At 42.7% G+C, this 22,088-nt stretch overlaps 1 protein-coding gene across 12 annotated transcripts in view; it reads left to right on the top strand.

Moving 5' to 3' along the window:
• Positions 1-22,088, top strand: part of PRR5L (proline rich 5 like) — a 190,504-nt gene that overhangs the window by 80,445 nt on the left and 87,971 nt on the right. For 3 of the 12 annotated variants that reach the window (XM_071218096.1, XM_004483181.4, XM_012521455.4), the window contains exon 1: positions 10,732-10,900. The exons of 6 other annotated variants lie outside the window; for them this stretch is intronic. The gene's annotated coding sequence lies outside the window, so the exon portion shown is untranslated. Of the gene's footprint in view, positions 1-10,731; positions 11,019-22,088 lie in introns of those variants that run through there. 3 more of the 12 variants (XM_058305562.2, XM_058305559.2, XM_071218094.1) reach the window with 2 other exon arrangements.

The following is a 22,088-nucleotide window of genomic DNA, read 5'->3' as shown; positions in this document are numbered from 1 at the left end:
CCTTCATTCCTTCAACAAGTATTTGCTGAGCTCCTGCATTATATGAAGATAATGGATAAGCTTCACACGTAGTTTCAGCAGATGGAGAGGATGAAGGCCTGATTGGAGAGGGTTAAAAAAAGAGAAAAAAAAGTAGAGGAGAAATTCCAGGGACAAGGTAAAAAGAGAAACAAAACTAAGAGTCCACGCTTGGTCAATGATGCCTAGTCCATCCCAGATCACTTGTTGTATATCCACAGGCTACTAATGAAACTTCTTGATAGCGAATCCCTAAGTTGTCCCTGTCAGAAAACTTACTGCCCCAGGATGCCCCTTCCACTAGCTTGGAGCTGCATCCAGTTTGGTGTAGTACTAAATTCAAATAAACCTTCCCCAATCATATACCTGATCAACCAACCGGGAAAACCTCATCCCTATAATGCTATAAAAGGCACAATTCCCACATTCACAGGCTCTTTTTTGTCCTTCTCCCTGACTTGGTTGAGCCTCATACTCCTGATGTGGCCCCTTGTGGCTCTGCAAGCTGTGCTGAAACTCTATGTCTAGGACCTATAAGTATAACAAAATTTCTTTTGATCATCTTCTGTGTCACTCCTCCTTACCACACCTGGCAGTCCATAATCGGAGTCTCAAAAACAGACAACGAATATGGCTAGTTCTATCAAGATGGCTTGCTTAACATAGCCTGGAGGATGGGTGGGGTGGGGAGCATTCCACAGGCTCCATGTAGGAGAGAGAGAGTGAGCATGGGATCTGGTGCACAGTGAATGGTTTGGCATCATATTTGGCAACTGAAGTTCTTCTCTGGTAGCAGGAAGGAGGGTAGAATATGGCTGCAGATTTTAGTAGATGCACAGGTATGGCAGTGGAAGCCCATGAAATGATCAGATGTTCCTCTTTTCCCACATGAAGAGGGAAGGAAAGATCTCAGATGAGAGTGAGGATATGGAAGAAAATTTTGGAATGATGAAGGTAGTCATTTGGATTGTAGGAAAGCAAACAGACTTGAGACTTTTGGCGTGGGTGCTAAGTGGCCTTAGTGACTGTGTATATTTCTCCAGCCATGCTTGTATGGATGCTGGCACAGAGCGGAGGAATGAGGCTTTAGGAGGGTGTATGCAACAGAGTTTCTATAATAATGGAATCTACGGTGGGTAAGAAGGGAAGTGAGGTCTTGAGGGGAATGAGAGGCAGTGCAAAGGTAGCATCTTTGTGTTGAAGAATTAAGGGAGTCAAGGCCCTAGACGGAGTGAACTGAAAAGATGGGGGGGGGGGAGGGTTGGAAAGTGGGAAGCTGAAATTGTGATGGGGAGGGTGTGTCAATAGGACACGACAAGGTCTCGCTACAACCATGAAAGTAAGTGATGGTGGTAGAATGGAGACAGGGTCATTGAAGCAGAAGAGTTTAGGGTGCTGAGCCACCAGAATATTGGAAGGATCCTTCCTATGGAAACTGAAATCACCAAGAATTATGACTGGAGCAATACTGAAGAGAATGGTTATTAGCCAGGAGGTGAAGCTTCAAGGAAAGAGGAGGATAATATGGTATCTGCAGATGATCTTAATAAGGAGGGAGGAGCAGTGAGTAGAATAGTCTGATTGCCTGGGGTGGGGGGGGGGGGTGGGGGGGATATATTTAGGAAGGGACTGTGATCTGGAAGTAGCATGAGAACAAGGAATACAACTGCCCTATCTCACTGTCCAGTGATACAAGGAATGTTGGAGAAAAACAACCACCACAGAGGAGTTGCAGGGGAGGTTGGGGCTTTACGGGCAAGCCTGGTTTCAGTTAGAACAGTGATTCTCAAATTGTGGTTGAGTGGGCAGGAACCCCTGGCTATCCCCGAGTCCCTTTCAGAGATACATAAGACCAAAACTGTTTTTTATAATAGTGCTAAGACATTATTTGCCTTTTTCACTCTCATTCTCTCAAAAATGTACAGTGGAATTTTCCAGAGACTACATGATGCATGATAACTCAACAGACTGAATGTAGAAGTAAATCTGAGAATCCAGCTATCTTCTATTAACCCAGACATTAAAGAGATTTTCAGAAATGTAAAACAACGTCCTTCTTTCCATTACTTTTTTATTTAGAAAATATAGTTATTTTTCATAAAAATATGTAATGATTTTATTTTTTAATTAATAAATGAATATTTCTTAAAATTCTGTTTTAATTCCAAATACAGTAAGTTTTGATAGATATAACCTACACAAACAAAAACTCTTCAGGGTCCTCATAATTTTTAAGAGTGTCCTAAGAGTAAAATGTTTGAAAACCACTGAGTTAGGGCATAAAGGCTATGTTCAGGGGTCATTCAGAAAAGTTAAGGATACAGGAGATTTTGCTGATAATGGACTATGGATTCCAGGATGCAGAGCAGATGGTTTTAGGGAATGCAGAAGGGCTAGGAGACAGATCAGAAATGGGGATAGGAAACCACATGGTAGTGAAATTCTGGCAAATTAGGGGTAAACTGGGAGCCCTGGCATCATGTGTTGATGGACAGAGGCAGGGGTGAAGGTCGTGGGAGGCTAGTCCTGATGGCCTCAAGGCAGATGGTAATGATGGGGCTGTGAGATGGTATGGAGATGGGGCTGGGGATGGTATAGAGCCAGGTTGTCTTACGGCATTTGGGTCCCTTAGATGGAATTCTTAAATGACAGTCTAATTGGCAAACCACACCTGCTTTTGTGTAAGGTGCCCACTTCCAGGTCGGTCAGCTGACACAACACAGGACAATCCACTGCCCTGTCGTACAGAGTTCAAGATGTGTGATAGTTCCTAGAGAGGGGAGTCTGGCCAGGGCAGGTGTGACAGTTTGAAGTTCTTTTATGAATTCCAAAAAGAAGAAGGTTATGTTCTTGAACTAATCCATACCTGTGGGTGCGGGGTCCTTTGGATTGCACTACATGGGATGCACTACATGGGAGACATGACTCAAATTGGATCTCCACCCTCTTATATTAGCTTTATATACACAGAGACACAGAGAGAGACACAGAAAAAAGGGAGCTCTGCCATTTATTATTCCGCCATGTGAGAGAGGACTTGAGGATTGCTAGCAGCCAAAGCTTAAGCATGAAGCCCCCAAGAGCCTGGGTCCACAGAGAAGCGTAAGGTAGAAGAGATGAGCCATGTACCTGACAGCCCACAGCTGAATTCAGGAAGAAAGTGGAGCAGACTATACTGAGACAGGAGGCCTGGAAAGAGACTAGCCTTATGCCTGATTGCCCATAGCTGGGCTCCAGAAGACAGTGAGCCTGGAAGGGAAGGGAAGGCAGGGACTTTGGCAGAGAGCAGCCACATGGCAGGACACCAGAATCACCAGTAGCTGAGTTTGGTAAGAATATATCTCTTTGGGCATTTCATGGATTCAGAACTCTAAGCTTTTATTCTAAATAATATCCCCATTGATTTTAAAAGCCACCCTGTTTCTGGTACTATGCATTGGCAGCTCTGAGGCAAATTAAAAGAGCAGGCACCTCCAAATACAATGACAAAAAATGCTTTCTTTGAATATCGTTAAGTATTTACTTGGAATGTTTCCCATTCAGTCCTGTGTTATAGTATGAAGATGGATTAAGTGTGGACTGACCTTAAGTTGTAACACAAAAATTGGATCACATGGTTTGCCATAAATGTTTTATACTGTCTCTGGATACAAAAGGTCTTTTAAGAGATGAATTAGACAATACAGTGTTCGCATCTCTGAACATGGCAGTGGTGAGTGGGTTGACGTATGGAGTATCAGTGAAGAACATTTGGAGACGGATTTGCATCACTGATAGGTTAGTGGGGAGCTAGCCCACATAATCTTTAGATCAGGTTTGCCATATTGCACAACTCCAGAACACGCCATCACAATGACATATAAGTGAGTGATACTTCTTGGAGTTGTGTAATGCAGAAGCCATGAAATGAGTACATTCCAAGTGGATATCAATATCTTGCTTTCACATTGTTTCCTTTAACATCTTTTTATTGTAGTCTCAATATATCAATTTATTGCTTTTAAAGATGCATTTAAATGCTGCCACATTTAGAGAATGTGCTCAACAAGAATATTTATTTCCCTCAACCAATTTTCACCAAAGTGGAAATAGAAATATAAATCAATCTCTCTCTCTCTCTATTGGGTCATTCCTTTCAACCTTTAAAACATTCCTTAGTATTTATTACCCAAGAGTTGTTTAATTTTCTATCTCCATTTTCTTCACCTTTCCTCCACTACTTAGCCCACTCTGATGAGATTTTATCCCACACCACTCCAATGAAAGGACCCTTATCAAGATCATCAATGACCTACAGTTGCCAGAGAAAACATAATTCTCTGCTCTTACCTTACTTGATCTTTTGACAGCATTGGCCATTATTGACCATTGCCTCCTTATTGAAACACCTTCTTCTTTAGGCTTCTGTATTATACTCCCTTAGATTTCCCTTGTATCATTAGATACTCATTTTTTAAAAATTCCTATGCTGGTTCCTCTTCCTTTACTAGACTTCTATATGCTTTCTGGTTTCTCTTCATTCATATTTACTCCCTAAGATATCACACTTTTTCCTTGGTTTTCAATATCTTCTATATGCATGAGATTTCTCAAATTATCTCTCCAGTTCTCAATGCCACCTCATATATTTAAATGTCTACTTGACATCTCCACTAGGCTGCTGATCAGGCATTTCAAACTTAACATGGTGAAAGCAGAACTATTGATTCTCCTGCTAACTTCACTTTCCACCCTATGTCATTCCCATCTTATTAAATGGCACCACTATCCATTCCATTGCTCAAAGAGAAAACTGAAGCATCATCCCTGATGCTTTTCTTTTCTTCACACTCCATATACAATCCATCAGAATGCCCCATTCTCTCTAACTCCAAATGCTTCACAGATCATCATTGCTACACCTCTAATCCAAGCGTCATTGTCTCTTCCTGGCCTATTGTGACCACATCCTAAAAGTGTCTGCCAGCCCATGATCACTTTTGCCCTCTTTCTAGTTCATCCTCCAAATCAGCCAGAGGGATTTTTTTAACAGAGAAATCAGATCACATCACTTCTCATCTAAAACCCTCCATTGTCTTCCCATTGTAACCAAACTCCTTTCCACGGTTTTCCAGGTCCTCTATGGCCTCTCCACAACCTATTTCTTAAACCTTGCCTTCTTCCCCTTTCCCTCTGTGTGCCATACTTCAGCCATACTGGCCTTCCTTTTGTCCTTCTAACTTGTCGAGCTTTTTCCTGACTCAGGGCCTTTGCACTGGCCATTTCTTCTATTTGGGATATATCTCTGTTCCCATAGGTGCCTCCCCTCATGACTTAGGTTCCAACACCAAAGTCACCTTCTTTGATCACTAAAGCACTTCTCTTCCTTGCTCCAGTCACTCTAGTTCCCATACCTGAAATTCTCTCCTTTATGTATTTATTCTATATTTATTTTTTGTCATCTGCTCCTTGACAGTAGGGACTTAGCCTTGCTTGTTCACTATTGCATCCCCGGTACGTGATGCAAATTAGTGACCAGTGAAACTTTTTTGACCAATTAACGTTCTTAAAATAGTAGGAAGGAATAAAGTCTGAATTATCCAGGGAAAATTCCTCTCAAATTCTTTACACTTCCAAGTTTTGCTCATTCAAGTTATTCTCAAAATACATTCCAATTTGGTTAAATACCAGCTCCTTTAGAGTGGAGGGCAAATATTTCCCAATACCAAAAAGCTAAAACAAGACTTAAAACCAGCATACCAGAAATTCTCCATTGCTATCAAGAAAGGATGAAAAAGACTAAAACAAATTTTTCTTTTACATCATCCAAAAATCTCCCCCAAAAATCAAACTTCAGGATTCTTGATTTTTCTACTGCAGAAATTAAAAGGAGGATAGAAGGAAGGGGAAACTTTTTTCAATTGTGTTCTAAGTCTTCCTGCTGTACCAAAGGTGACTGATTTTAAACCCTGGTGTTAGGTCGGACGCTGAGGCTCTTTCCCACATAGCCCTGTTTTTATGGGTGGTGCAGTGCTATGGATGTGTACTGAGTACTTATGCAAGTTCTATATCTAATCAGTATTTATCAGAGTAACTACATTAACTTATTTTATGACTATAGCTCTGAAAACTGGGTGTTTTAACACTGCACATGCCTGGGAGACTTATCTCACAGGCTCAACACAAGGAATTAGCAAAGGATCTTGAATTTCGGGGCCCCCTTTTCTCCATCTATAAAAATGAGAGGGAGGTGAGGTAGTTCAGTGGTTGAGAGCCATTTTCCCACACAGGAGGCCCAGGTCCAACCCCCGGCTCCAGTACCTCCAAACAAACAAATAAATAAATAAGTGAAAGTGAAAAAATGACAATTCTTATGGGAGAATATGTTACTTTTCTTTACTAGAATAAAAATTTTTTAAAGAATTATTTATTTCTCCCCCCCTCGTTGTCTACTCTCTGTGTCCATTTGCTGTGTGTTCTTCGGTGTCTGCTTATCTTCTCTTTAGGTGGCAACAGGAACCAATCCTGGGACCTTCCAGAGTGGGAGAGAGGTGCTCAATCTCTTGTGCCACCTCAGCTCCCTGGTCTGCTGCATCTCTTATTGTCTCTCCTCTGTGTCTCTTTTTGTTGCATTATCTTGCCGCACCAGCTTGCCACTCGGGCCACCTTGCTGCGCGGGCCAGCACTCCTGTGCTGGCCAGCACTCCACTTGGGCCAGCTCACTACGTGGGCCAGCTTGCCTTCACCAGGAGGCCCTGAGACTCGAACCCTGGACCTCCCATATGGTAGACAGGAGCCCAATTGCTTGAGGCACATCTTCTTCCCTGGAATAATTTTATGACATGGTACAAGACATGAAAGTATCATGGAAGGAAGCATAAACTAGGGATCATACCTTGAACACCTAAATTCAGCAGACATTCATTTCACACCTATTGTATACCAGATCCTTAAGGCATTAAATGATATGACTTTGCAAATGAAAGGGATTTTTATTATTCAGAGATAGATGCAGTTCGTTAGACCAAGAGAGAATACTATAGCAAAGAGAGCACTGATTGGGATCAGGGTGCTGATCCCTGTCCTGTTCTTTCTTGCTTGTGCGTAACTTTGGACAAGTCACCTAAGTCTTCCTGAACTTTGTCTGATTAGACTCTTTGGGGGGTAGAAATGAGTAACTGGGATGGGAGTAGGCAGGGATTGTCATGGCAGCAATAAAAAAGTAGGACAACATGTTTCTGGAAGAAAAGAACTGGATGGGGGTTTTGGCTCCAAGGCAGCCCCAGAGAGGGCCTCTGCTTCTCCCTGTCTGGGTGCCCACTTGTCTCCTTACTCTACTCCATAGTAGCTCAGTGATTTTCACAATATATGATTCCAAGCAAGAGTTTGTGTGAAAAATGTGTTCTCTCGCTAGGGAGAAAAATGGTTTGAACCATTACCATCTTATTGCCTAATTTTTGCTGATTCATAACTCTGCCCCCACAGAACAATGTCCCAGTATCCTTTCTCTAGCTGTGTTAGGGGTGGTAGGGAAATGGGTGAAGCAGGGAGTGGCTGGGCTGTGGCAAATTGGCAATCTCATGCCCTGTCTAAAGGTGAAAGAAGCACTGCAGCTCAGGCCAGCTGTGGCTTTATAGGACTGCAGCACAAACGGTGGCAGGTCTTCTAGATTTTTCTAGGCAAACTGGATATTCATATATTTGCATGAAATTTTCTGCAAATGTTGGCAATGAATTTTAAAAGTTTTTTTTTTTTTAAACACTATGGGGCTCAAATAATATGAGAACATCTAAAGTGGTTCACCGGTAGCCAGACTGCAGCTTCTCTTCTTCTAAATTCCTGTTTTGTGTGTGTGTTCACATTCCTGAAATGGAATCTGATTGACCCCAGGGCACATTTGTCTTTTTTTTTTTTTTTTTTATTTTTTTAAAGATTTATTTTTTATTTATTTAATTCCCCTCCCCTCCCCCGGTTGTGTGTTTTCTGTGTCTTTTTGCTGCGTCTTGTTTCTTTGTCCGCTTCTGTTGTCGTCAGCGGCAGGCACGGGAAGTGTGGGCGGCGCCATTCCTGGGCAGGCTGCTCCCTCCTTCGCGGCTCTCCTTACAGGGTGCACTCCTTGCGCGTGGGGCTCCCCTACGCGGGGGACACCCCTGTGTAGCACGACACTCCTTGCGCGCATCAGCACTGCTCATGGGCCAGCTCCACACGGGTCAAGGAGGCCCGGGGCTTGAACCGCGGACCTCCCATGTGGTAGACGGACGCCCTAACCACTGGGCCAAAGTCCGTTTCCCGACCCCAGGGCACATTTGGGAGACAGAGTTTGTCACAGGACAAATCTGTAGATTGGCTGCACCTGGATCAGATGGCCACCCTTGGTATCACTGGGGACTCCTAAAGGGGTTGCCTAAATGCTGCTATTTCAACAGGGGCCATTGATGGGACAACTTCCTTTCCAGAGGCTGTGGCCATGGCGAGCCATGGATTTGATATGTCTAATAAAGACCTAGAATTCCTCCTCCATAAAAGAATGTTTAAGAGAATGATTTGTATTGCTTTTCTCCTAACAAAATTCTATTTCTTAATAAGAAAAAGTAGGGCTCCATTAACATTTAGTTAGATTTTGGTTAAAATTTGGAAGGAGAAAAAGTAATAGATTGCTATTAGTGGTCCTTAAAGAGAAACTCTTATTTACATCAAAATGTTGACTATTTCTCATTTTAAGAAAATTCTGTTTATAAAATCCATAACACTTAAGGTTAGAAGAGACTTTAACCTCTTTAAACTTCCATTCCAGTCCTTGAATAGTCTTTTATGGCATCTCACCTACATTGTGAATATTTCCCTTTACCACAGAAAGAGTTTGTCATCCTTGGACAGGCCTGATGATTAATTTGTATTTTCACTGTACAATGCCCAGCCTACTACAGGCAATCAGTACAGCATATACTTGCTAAATGAATTCACTGATGAATTCATGTACATGGTACATGAGTATATACTATGTGTCAGACACTGTTCTGGGAACTTGGGCCAAATCAGTGAACAAAACAAACCCATGCTCTGATAGAGCTGATGTTCTAGTCTGGAGGTAGGGTGTGGTGGGAGAGAGACAAAAAGTTAAAAAGAAAAAAAGGAATCACAAAATATAAAACCATATCATGTGTTTCAAGATGCTATGGAAAAAAGAAAAAGCAGATTTGAATGAGAGGGGAGGAAAGAGTTACTATTTGAAATAGATCCAGTAGGGTAGGCCTCTTTGAACAAAGACATGAAGATGAGAAAGTTAGCAATGTGGAATGTGATTCCAAATCTATCTTCTTGCATCCATGTAGAATAAGTTCCCTCTTCACCCACCAGCCCTTTGGGAAGATAATAACAATGATGATGATGATAATAATAATAATAATAATGACAGCTTAACATCTATTGAATCCCAGGAAAAGTACTTTCTTTGCACTAACTCATTAAATCCTCATAACAACCCTATGTGATAGCTTCTACTTTTATCCCCATTTTCATATGGCAAAACTGAGGTACATCACAGGTAAGGAGCAGCTAAAATCCCAGGCTACGCCAGTAAGAGGAAGCTGTGAAATACATACCTAGTGGCTCCAGGCTTTGGCTCTTAACCCTGCCCTGTAGCTGCCTCCTCCCCTCAATCGCTGTCACCTCAAGCTTTTCTCTTCTGGACCTGTACTCCCTGTCTAGTCCCTTCCACTCTATGAACTTCCTGGGGTTCTGTTGAGCATCCTTTTGCTTTCTCGAGCATCCCTGGACAAGGGGGCCATCCGGAGATTCAGCAAGCCTCCTGGGCACAGCCTGACCAGCAACCCTAATGTGTTTTGTAAGGTCACAGTGACCAAGACAAAAAATGAATTATGGTCAGTTTTGACATTAAAAGACACATGCATCATTTCTTCTGCAAATATCACTGTGGTTTCAAAGCCTAAGTGTGATACGTGAGCCGGAGGCATTTTTAAGTATTTCCTGCTCAACCATAGGGTGAAATTATGCAAGCCAGTGAGTCCTGCAAACAGCTGCATCAAATTCTTAACACCTGCAAAAGAAAAACGTTTTAACAAGAATTGTACTTTTGAAAAAAAATTTTGGATTGGTTGATTTTCTGTTGCTTCAAACTCTAAAGAACCCTCTAATTCGTTGAACCTTTGACCGAAAGAGAAGATGGAAGCTTGAAAAGAGTTTTGCAAATCTAATGGAGAGACAGTCACTGGAACTATTTTCATCCCTGAGCTTAAAACAACTCTCCGGAATCAACCTGGGGACTTCTCCTTTAAAAATAAAATAAAATAAAATAAAATAAAAGGCCCACGTTCTACTCCCCTAGGCAGCCCTGCAGTGCTTTCTTAAGTGGAACCCGGATCACCCCCTGGCTTCTTGGCAGAATTTTCCGTGGAGTGGGGAGTGGGGGTGTCCTATATGTGAGTGAAACGCAGCACGGAGCTCCCTTGACCTGCTGCATCCTCCCCGGCGTTTTCAGTCAAAGAGCTTGGATTTCCTAAAAGTGTTGAACTGGACAAAGCGCGCGAGCCCCCGACTCCCCACCCCCATCCCCTTCCGCAGGTCACCACAGACAGGATAAGAAATTGCTGCAGGAGAGGAGTGGGATAGAGTGGGGTGGGGGCCGTCGGAGGAAAACCACAGCGATGTGCACGGGACAGGAAAAGTGGGAGGAGGAGGAGGCGGGGGAGGAGGAGGCCTTAAGATGAGACAGGAGGGAAACGTGTCACCAGCCCGGCTCTAGGAGCTCGTGGCCGCCGCGTTTGTTGACTCGCGCCTGAGAGGAACTGAGGCTCCACCAGACCCGCTGGCGCGAGAGAGGGAGGGAGGGGACGCTGGGCAGAGCGCTGCGGCGAGAGCCATCGAGTTCGCTCGTTTCTCTCCGGTGAGAAAACTTTCTCGGGAAGACCGGAAACTTTTTTCCAGGGTGCGCAGAGTCCGGGGCGGAGGCGAGCGGCGAGTGTGTACGACTCCTAGTGACTCACTCCGGGGACCCCAAGGGGGTGAGTGGGGAAGTCCCCGGGAGGGACCGGAGTCTTAGGCTCGGAAATGGCACAGGATTGAGATCGAATCTCCTAGCGGGCCGGGTACAGTCCGGCGGGGCACGAGGAAGGGGTGTGGGGCAAGTCACATTTGGGGGCACCCGCGTGGTCGTCCCGGCGTGGCTAAGGGTCCTCCGATCGGACCCTGCAGGCAGGCGTAGGAGACAACGCGCGACCACCCTGGTTGGGACGTGGGGGCGGTTGTGTGTGTGTGTGTGTGTGTGTGTGTGAAGGAGGCCGCGCCATCGTCCCCGTTTTAGGGTGGGCAGGGGACCGCTGTGGGGTGGGATGAGGATGCCATTGATCATGGGACGCAGACTGAACCAGAAGATCGAGAAAGTTTGCGTGTTTGTCACTCACGTTCACCCTGGGTCTAAGGGACAAATCTAAAGAGCTGCCCCTGCTCGAGTTTGGGCGATTCAGCGCCCCCAGTCTCGTCTTTTCTTGCCGGCGCTTTTATCAGGAGGCGTGCGAGAAGGCTAGCGAAGTAGCCGCTTTGTCCCCGACGGACTAGGGTTAGGTCCGGACGCAGCGAGGAAGCCCTGGGGCACCCCCCGCCGCGGACGCCGCGCCCGCGGCATCCCTTTTCCGCTTCATCTTTGGCGCCCGGCCTCCATTTGGTTAGACTTTCTCACGCGCTCCTGCTGGGCACACACGGCGGGCTGTCTGCGCGCAGAGGGCGCTCTGGAGCCCCCGCGGCCGAGGCTCCGACCCTTCCCTCCCAGTCCTCTCTGTCCCTTTTCCTCGGGGCTGCAGGCTGTGTACTCGGGAATTGTGCTTCGGGAACGGGCCCCACGTCGCCTCCATGGTTGGCAGTAGGGTTTTCTCCCTGTTCTACCCAGCCCCTGCCCTCGGTCACAGGCCGCCGCCTCTTCCCCGGCGGTACTCTGACCCCGCGTTTCGTTTGTCAGCAGTAAGGCGGAAAGTATTTATAGACGCCCCTGCAATCCTGCGGTGTGCAAGGTTTCAATTACCGCTGTGCGGCCCACAGGACGGAAGGCTCACGCTTGGTGGCTCAGCGATTTGCCCCGGAGTCCCGCATGGAAAAAGCTGGAGTCCTCCGGGCAGCCCTGCCTGGCGGGAGTTCTGGACCTATTTCCCAGACGATAGGGTGGAATTCAGATGACCTCAGACGAGTTTCATTTGCCCCTTGCAGAGGATGAAAGCTGGCCAGGGACGCCCGAGGTCGGGATCGTCTGCATCCTCTTCCTGCCTCCCACCAAAAAGGTGTTCTCTGATCAAGTCACGAAGATACTGCCCTTTTTGACCTCCTTTTAGTGATCCTGGCCACCATAGGTTGCGGTGATGACATTTCATGTCCCCACATTCTACAAATGTCAGAGCTTGATTCTGGTAAATTGCTGTCAGGATGAAAGGCACTAAGTGGGGTTTGCAGGCACTAATTTAGCCACATTTTAAATTTAGCCCCGGTGAGGTTCCTACCACGACTGAGAAAGATGCAGTTTCCCCTTCTGTGGAACCTGCCTGGTTGGTCTCTGGTTGCAGTATTGAGGCCTTGAATTCAGCCATAGGTGCTCTTCAGAGCGGCTTCTGTGGAACTAGCCCTACAGCGAAGGGATGCAATGCTGGGCCAACCCACAAAGTTTTCTTCAGCTGTTCCAACCCCAACCATTGTCGTTAAATATTTTGTTTATGCTTCTGATAGCTGGAACCATTAACGTGTAGAAATAAGCTAGTCCAAAGTGGCGTATTTTTCAAGCATCAGACCAGGTCCAGAGGCCATGGCTGTATGTTTGTTTCAGTGGTGGCAATTTCAATAATGGTCTGTGTTTGAACATTAAAAGGATGATCCTTTTATTTAAAAAGGGGGGAGGGGGGGCAGGCAAACATCTTTTGAAGTTTTATTATACCCCAGACTTTCATAATTTATTCAATCCTCACCAAAACCGTGGTGAAGTAGACACTATTATATTCCCATTTTATAGATGAACCCACTGAACCTTAGAGAGTTTGAGTAACTTGTCCTAGCAGTACACACATCTAATTCCAGCTCTCCAGGCTCCTGGTATCAGCCTGTATTGGAGATGTCACATATTCCCTTCACTGCCTCAGTTGTTGATTAGATCATGTTATAGTTGATTCAATTGGTGGCTTCTTATTTCTTTTTTTAAATGTCATAAAAGGTCACAAAATGACTCAGTTATTTTTGAAGGGAAAAAAAACCCTAATCTTGTCCTCAGAAAACTGTTACACTTAATATTTAAAAATCTAATGTTGGTAGTCCAGACCTAAAGATCATAATGCACAGTTTGTTCATGGACTTAATGTATGTGCAACATTTAAGTCATCTAGAAATTTGAATTCAGTAAGGACTTTATGGATTTCTTTTTTTTTTTTTTTTTCAGATTTCTCTAGCCTAATGATTTGTATGTATTTTGCCAGTGGTCATTCCTTTTGTACTACCCTTGTACAAGGTAAAACACGCCAAAGTCTTTTTTTGAATTGTAGCCATTTTCTTTTTAATCCTTTTGCATTGCTAGACCAATACAGATTGGTTGATTTGAGAAACAGAGTATAAGCCCCTCTGAAAGATCTCTATAGTGTTTGACTTTTGTCATTAAAGTTTTGTTCCTTAGACTTGCCTTTCTAGATACAAGATGTAAATAGTTGATTAAAAGCAATGCTTACAGACATCGTTTGTTACTAAGTCAGTGTGAATCATTATCTTGTTTGCTGAAATTGAGGAATAAAGTATTTTGTGGATTTTGTATGGAGTGGGCTTAGAATTTGGGAATGTGTAGAACTGTATCCTGCTAAGCAGAAGGAACTATTTTATAGGGGAAGATTCCATACTTGGGCCAAGAAAGGGGGTGGAAGGAAGATGATGCAAGTCAATGATGGGGCATCAGAGGCAAACTTGAATTAATTCACATTTTTGTCAGAGGTTAAGGATTCTAGTTTTACTTTAAATTTCATACAAATTAAAACACATGAGTCAACTTATTTATTGGTCAACTACTGTAAGCCAGGTACGGTTATGATTATGTTATTTGAGCCTCCTAGCAACCTGGTAGATACTATTTTCTCTATTTTAAGATTAGAAAACAGACACTTAGAGAATTTGTAACTTACCCAGAGCCATAAAGCCATTAACTTAAGCCCCTTGTTCTTCCTGTTACATTTTTTTTTTTAAGTTTGTTAAGTTGTGAGTTTACAAAACAATCCTGCATACCGTATGGGATTCCCATATATTACCTCATCACTAACACCTTACATTGTTTTGACACATTTGTTACAGTTGATGAAAGAACATATTACTGCTATCCATAGTCCATAACTTATATTTGGTGTATTTTCCCCCAAACCATCCCATTATTAACACCATGTATTATTATTGTATATTTGATATAGTTCATGAGGGAACATTCTCATATTTGTACTGTTGACCGCAGTCCATCATTCACCACGGGGTTCACTGTGTTATACAATCCCCTACCTTGTATAGTCCATCCAAAGTGACCCTCAGTGGCTCTCAGTTTCATTACAGAGTTGTGCTGTCATCAGATCAGTCCATTTCAGAAATTTTTCATTACTGCAAAAGGAAAAACCCCTTATCCCTTTATACATCCTCATTATTGACCTTTAGCATTGATATAGTGCCTTCTTTGCTATTGCTGTAAAAATATTATAATATTACTGTTAACTGTCATCTGAGTTACGTTAACTGTATTTTTTCATGTATCTACATATTCTTAACACCTTGTAGTACAAACATTCTTGTGTTTGTACTGTTAACCACAGTCATCATCCACCACCAGAATCCCTGTTATTGAGTCCCTAGCTTCCTTTCACCTGACATTAACCTCCCTAGACTATCCCTATTATACTCACTCTAGTGTGCTACCATCAATTCTATCCATTTCCCCACATTTACACTCCACTGTAAGCATTCTATATATACTCAGCATCAACTCGCCCTTTTCAAGCCACATTCTATCTCATAGTAACCTATCCTTTAGAGTTTAACTCCATGAGTTTAGTCATTGTATGTAGCTCATATTAGTTAGACCATACAATATTTCCCCCTTAGTGTTTGGTTTATTTCACTCAAAGTAATACTTTCAAGGTTCATCCATGTTATCATATGCATCCCAATTTCATTTCTTCTTATAGCTGAATATTATTCCACTGTATGTTTATATCACATTTTGTTTATCCATTCATCAGTTGATGGACATTTGGGTTGTTTCCTTCTTTTAGCAGTTGTGAATAATGCTGCTATGAGCATTGATATGCAAATATCTGTTCATATCCTTGTTTTCAGTTCTTCTGAATATATTCCTAGTAACGGGATTGCTGTATTGCCAGATCATACAGCAATTCTATATTCAGCTTCTTGAACTACTGCCAAACTGTCTTCCACAGAGGCTGTACCGTTCTACATTCCTACCAGTAGTGAAGGAATGTTTTAATTTCTCCACATTCTCCCCAGCTCTTGTAGTTTTCTGTTTTTTAAATAATGGTCGTTCTATAAGGTGTGAAGTGATATCTCATTGTACTTTTGATCTGCATTTCCCTAATAGCTAGTGATGTTGAGCATCTTTTCAAGTGCTTTTTGGCCATTTGTATTTCTTCTTTGGAAAAATGTCTGTCCATGTCTTTTGCCATTTTTTAATTGGGTTGCTTGTCTTTTTATCATTGAGTTGTATGATCTCTTTATATAACATGGATATCAAACCCTTATCAGATATGTGGTTTCCGAGATTTCCTCCCATTGAGTAGGTTGCCTTTTCCCTTCTTAACAAGTCATTTGAAGCACAAAAGTGTTTAATTTTGAGGAGGTCCTGCTTATCTAGTTTTACTTTTGTTGCTTATTCTTTGGGTGTAAGGTTTAAGAAGCCACCACATATCTCAAGATCTTGAAGAATGTTTCCCTACATTTTCTACTAGGAATTTTATGGTTCTAGCTTTTATGTTTAGGTCCTTGATCCATTTTGAGTTTATTTGTGTGTAAGGTATGAGATAGGTGTCCTCTTTCTTTTAGCAATGGATATCTAGTTCTCCCAGCACCATTTGTTGAATAGACTGTTCAGGCCCAGCTCGGTGGGCTTGATAGCCTTGATCATTTGATCGTAGATGTGAGGCTCTGTTTCTGAACAATGAGTTCAGTTCCATTGTTCTATATGTCTATTGTTATGGCAGTACTATGCTGGGTTATTTTGGTTTGTTTGTTTTGTTGTCATTGTCATTGTTGTTATTGTTTTATCACTGTAGCTAAGTAGTATGCTTTAAAGTCAGGGAGTGAGAGTCCTCCAACTTCATTCTTCTTTTTAAAGACATATATTTTTGGCTATTTGGGATCCCTTATTATTCCAAACATATTTGAAAATTGGCTTTTCCATTTCTGCAAAAATGGCTATTGGGATTTTTATTGGGATTGCACTGAATCTATAAATGAGTTTGGGTAGAACTGACATCTTAACAACATTGAATCTTCCAATCCATGAGCATGGAATGCCCTTCCATTTATTTAGGTCTTCTTTGATTTATTTTGCTAATGTTTTGTAGTTCTCTGAGTACAGGTCCTTTATGTACATGGTTAAGTTTATTCCTAAATATTTGATTCTTTCAGTTGCTATTATAAACGGAATTTTTTTCTGACTTTCTCCTCAGATTGCTCATTAGTGGTGTATAGAAACACTATTGATTTTTGCATATTAATCTGGTATCCCACCACTTTGATGAACTTGCCTATTAGTTCTAGTAGTTTTGTTGTGGATTTTTCAGCATTTTCTAGGTTTGGGATCATGTCATCAGAAAGTTTTATATCTTCCTTTCCTATTTAGGTGTCTTTTATTTATTTTTCTTGTCTGATTGCTTTAACTAGAACTTTTAGCACAATGTTGAATTACAGTGGTAACAGTGGGATCCCTATCTTGTTCCTGATCTCAGTGGGAAAGCTTTCAGTCTTTCACTGTTGAGTACAATGTTAGCTGTGAGTTTTTCATATATGCACTTTACCATGTTGAGAAAGCTTCCTTCTATTCCTGTCTTTTGGAGTGTTTTTTTTCCAGAAAGGATGCTGTATTTTGTCACATGTCTTTTTTGCATCAATTGAGAGGATTGTGTGATTTTTCCTTCTCAATTTATTAATGTAGTTTATTAAACGAATTGATTTTCTTGTGTTGAGCTACCTTTGCATACCTGGGATAAAACCCACTGGATCATGGTGTATAATTCTTTTAATGTGCTTTTGGATTCAGTTTGCAAGTATTTTGTTGAGGATTTTTGCATCTATATTCATTAAAGAAATTGGTCTGTAATTTTTTTTTCATAGTTTCTTAATCTGGCCTTGGTATTAGGGTGATATTGGCTTCATAGAATGAGTTTGGTAGTGTTCCTTCCTCTTCAGTTTTTTGGAAGAGCTTCAGCAAGATTGGTATTAGATCACCTTTGAATAATTAGTAGAATTTACCTGTGAAGCCATCTGGTCCTGGGCTTTTCATTTCAGGGAGGTTTTTGATCACTATTTCAACCTCTTTACTTGTGATTGGTTTGTTGAGGTCTTCTATTTCTTGCAGGGTCAGTGTAGGTTGTTCATGTGTTTCTAGGAATTTGTCCATTTTGTCTACATTGTCTAGTTTGTTGGCCCAACGTTGTTCATAGTATCCTCTTCTGATCTCTCTTATTTCTGCAGGGTCAGTAGTGATGTCCCCCCTCTCATTTCTGATTTTATTTATTTGCATCTTCTCTGGTTTTTTCTTTGTTAGTCTAGCTAAGGGTTTGTCGATATTTTTTTATCTTCTTGAAGAACGAACTTTTAGTTTTATTGATTTTCTCTATTTTTTCTTCTCAATTTCATTTTTTTCTCCTCTGATCCTTATTATTTCTTTCCTTTGGCTAGTTTGGGATAAGTTTGCTATTCTTTTTCTAGTTCCTCCAGGTTTAGGTCTTTGATTTTGCCTCTTTCTTCCTCTTCTTCTTCCTCTTCCCCCTCCTCTTCCTCCTCTTCCTCCTCCTCACCATCCTCCTCCTCCTTGCCATGTTTTCCTCCTCCTCTTCTTCTCCTCCTCTTCTTCTCCTCCTCCTTCTTTCAGTTTTATTAAGAGGTCCTGGGGATTGAACCCAGGACCTCAAACCTGGGAAGCAGGTGCTCAACCACTGAGCTATATCCACTCCCCAATGACAGTTGGTTTTCTCATTTGTTTTGTTTTCAGGAGGTACTGGAAATTGTACCCAGCACTTCAACCATAGGAAGCAGGCACTCAATCACTTGAGCTACATCTGCTCCCCTCTTTCTTCTTTTTTTAATGTATGCATTGATGTCTGTAAATTTCCCTGTCAGCACTGTCTAGTGTATTTTTAATCTCATCCATTGTGTCTTTCATTTCCATAAGCTCAGTTACTTTTCTTTGCAGGCTTTCAAATTGTTGTTTATGAGTACCCTGCTTCTTCTTAATATCCTTTATCTCTTTAGCCATATTTTCCTTCAACTCCTTGAAATGATTTAGGAGATCAGTTGTATGATCATCAATGATTAGTTGTCCTAAATCCTGAGCCTTGGCAGGGTTCCTTTGGCTGGGCCATCTCTTCCTATTTCTTAGTATGGCTTGTATATTTTTTTCTGATGTCTAAGCATCTGATTATGTTGATGAATTTACTCTGACAGTTCATTTCTTTCTCTTGTCTATTGTTTTTGTTTCATGGCTCTTCTTTTGTTTTTGGTTCAACTTATTCTAAGTTTTTAAAACTGCCCAGCTTAAGTTATCAAAATAGGATCAGGGACCCGCTAATGGAGCACAGATCAGATTCAAGGGGTTTGGGTCATGAGAGACTCCAAAAAGAATTTTTTCTTTCTGCGGTTTCCCAGCCTGCCAGCAGATAGCGTTCTTCAGTGACTCTTTCCATGGAGGTGTCTCTTTTAGCCTCCACTTGCCTTTTGAGTCTCGTCTAGCCAGAGCCAAGATTCAAAGCGGGCTATGCTGGCCAGGCTCACTGAAGAGAATCCACCCTCCAACCTCCGCCCTCCACCATCCCCTCCCTCTTCCCAGGGAGGAAGACATCTGTTTCCTTCTCAGATGGCTGCCATGAGCCACATGTTTTATCCAGGCTGTTCACCTTGAGGGTCAGGGTGGGTGCCGTTCCTGGCTATGGGGCCAGGAGCTCACAGTTTTTGTTTTGGCTTCTTTGTCTCTCTGTCTGCTGCCCTCCTGGATGATGCACAGCACACTCTCCTGGTCTGCAGATCCGCAAAGCAGCTCCCTCAGACAGCTTTTTTGCCCTTACTCTGTTGTTTTTATAAGAGACTTGGACCCTGCTTACCTATGCCAATGCCATCTTCCAGAAGTCTCGCTTTCCAGGACATTCTGATACCTACTTTTGAAGGCTTTCCATGAAGAACCCAGGGTCCCAAGTATTCATGAAGGTCCTGGTGGGTTCACATGGAAGTTTCTAGATCAGAAGTTGATGCCAGAGCAGTATGGAAGCTCTAAAATGAGGGGCAAGATATGCAGCGAGACAGCACAGGCTGGATAATTCTGGAGTAGTTGTTTCATGAAAGAAGGAAAGGGTCAGGTCTTGTAGATATTCCGCGTAGAGGGACATCCTACCATTGGCCTGGCAGTGAAGGGTTGTCAGATTACAGAGCAAGATTGTAGATTGACGTGCTAGACAATGTTCTCAGAGGAGAAAAGTGGGAGTGGAAGTATGTCCACCTCCCTTGGAATGCGTTCTGTCATAAAAGTACCTGGTTATAGTCTCTGGGTTATAGTTGGTATAAATTAGGGAGCCAGTGAGACCTGTTTCCATTTTAATTGGATTTGGCCTTTTGAGGTAACAGTCATCTAATCGCTGTCTTTAAATATTCTTTTCTTATGCTTTGCCAGTTTATGGCCTTGTAGATCAATCCTTGGATTTCCACATTTCATTTATGGAAGAGAGAGAGAGGGGAAAAAAAAAGGTTAGTAATATACCTAAATTGGATTAAGTTCTGTCTAGCAGCATTTAAAGAAATACTGCTTGCTCTCTAATTACCATTAGCTAGGAATTTCAGTGGTTATTAAATTTAAGCTGACATTTTTTTTACCCCACTCCCCCATGCTTCCAGCTTTAGCATATTCTGTGATTTTAGAGGCATTTGTACATTCTTCAAATATGTATCCTTCATTCCTCGCACCGCCCCTCCCCCCCCACTTTTAAAAACACCTTTCTGAGCAGGCTAATAATTTATATCATTATATACTAGCCTCATTAATGAGCAAAAGCTCACAGCCAGGTTCAGCTCTGTCACCCTCTGGAGAGCAACCTGAACCTGGGTAACAGTTTTTTGTCAGAAATTTAGGGATACCTATGAGAAGCTTTTTTTATTTATTTAATCCCCCCCCCCCCCCCCCCCCCCCCGGTTGTCTGTTCTCTGTGTCTATTTGCTGTGTCTTGTTTCTTTGTCCGCTTCTGTTGTTGTCAGCGGCACGGGAAGTGTGGGCGGCACCATTCCTGGGCAGGCTGCACTTTCTTTCGCGCTGGGCGGCTCTCCTTATGGGGCTCACTCCTTGCACGTGGGGCTCCCCTACGCGGGGAACACCCTTGCGTGGCACGGCACTCCTTGCGCGCATCAGCACTGCGCATGGGCCAGCTCCACACGGGTCAAGGAGGCCTGGGGTTTGAACTGCGGACCTCCCATGTGGTAGAGGGACGCCCTAACCACTGGGCCAAGTCCGTTTCCCTATGAGAAGCTTTTTGAATTGAGTGTGGCATGCTTCTTTTTCTCTGTAGTCAGGAGATATGCCTAGAAAGAAAAGCAGCTACCTTTACTCTGTGTTCGAATTCCCAGTCAGCCTTTTTAAAAATATGTGTCCTTTAACAAAATGGGCAGTGTGTGTACTGTATGGCCAGGACTAGGGTAAGGCAAGCAGGACAATGTGGGGGTGGTTGTGTGTGTGTAAAATTTAAGAGGGTTTGCATGATTCTAAGAGTGAGCACCTCTAGAAATTTTGGACCCTAAGTACCTCACCTGCCTCACCCTTGTTCCGACCATGGGGCGCTTATATGTGAACTGTGCCCAGAAGAGTTTTGGGGAGCAGTGGAACTCACCAAAATCTATCTCTTCTGTGACCTTAGCCTATGAGAAGACTTGGTAAACATCTACCCCTGCCACTGTCCAAAGGACTTATTAGAATTATTTGTATAATTTAGTTTGCATTTAATTATGTTACATAAAATTACATATTTATTCATGTATTTTTGTTCTCTCTCTCCCTCTTCTCAATTTTAAGGTATAATGATAATATTTCTCTTATGCACACATCAGAATTTTGGCTTGTTGCTAAAATTCATTCAGCAATCAGCTAGCTGGTTGCTGAATGCCGGCAACACCTCTAGTTTCTTGCTTCTCTCCTTATTTTGCATGGTACAGAACTTTTTCCAACTTTGCTGGTTCATTTCTGACCCAGGCCAAGTTCCGTGTTTTGCTGATGACACTTTTGATGGCATTTCAATTCCTAGCAAATCCCAGGACTAACGGACCGCTTTGGGCTTTCTTGGCTGTTCAGGAATTAGAGCATATGTCAACCTAAGCAGAACCTGGGAGGGTACCTGAATTTGTTTTTGTCTTCTTCCCAAGGACAGGGAGAGCATACTCCACAGGGGACCCTGATGTGTGTCTTTCTTAGTCTGAACTAAGCTGCCTCAAACCCTGTCACAACCTGTTCATGACCTCAATTGTGTAAATTCTTGGTGTAAACCCTTTTACACTTGGTGTTCCCTTCTAAATACTGATTCGCATCATGCCCCAGATGTCTTTGGGGGAGACCCTGTAAACTGCTGCCTCATTTTGGGGAATTCAACTTCAGTGTGCTGGCTGCTGGAACCCACCACTGTGGTAGCTGTCTGGCCACTTTCAGTATAAAATATCTGGAAGCAGAATTCATGAGTAAACATGGTAACCCTTTATGGTGTTTTGAAATAGTTTTTTTTTTTTATTTTTTAAATTCTTAACCAAAGGGACAAAAGATTTCTTTAAGGCCTCACAAAAGCCTTAAATGTTGGTATCAACTTCTCAGACAGACAGAGTAG

This window comes from Dasypus novemcinctus, chromosome 10 (genome assembly GCF_030445035.2).
Source record: "Dasypus novemcinctus isolate mDasNov1 chromosome 10, mDasNov1.1.hap2, whole genome shotgun sequence".
In the NCBI taxonomy this organism is placed as follows: Eukaryota; Metazoa; Chordata; class Mammalia; order Cingulata; family Dasypodidae; genus Dasypus; species Dasypus novemcinctus.
The sequence above is the reverse complement of the archived record's forward strand: the minus strand, read 5'-3'. Positions and strand labels throughout refer to the sequence as shown.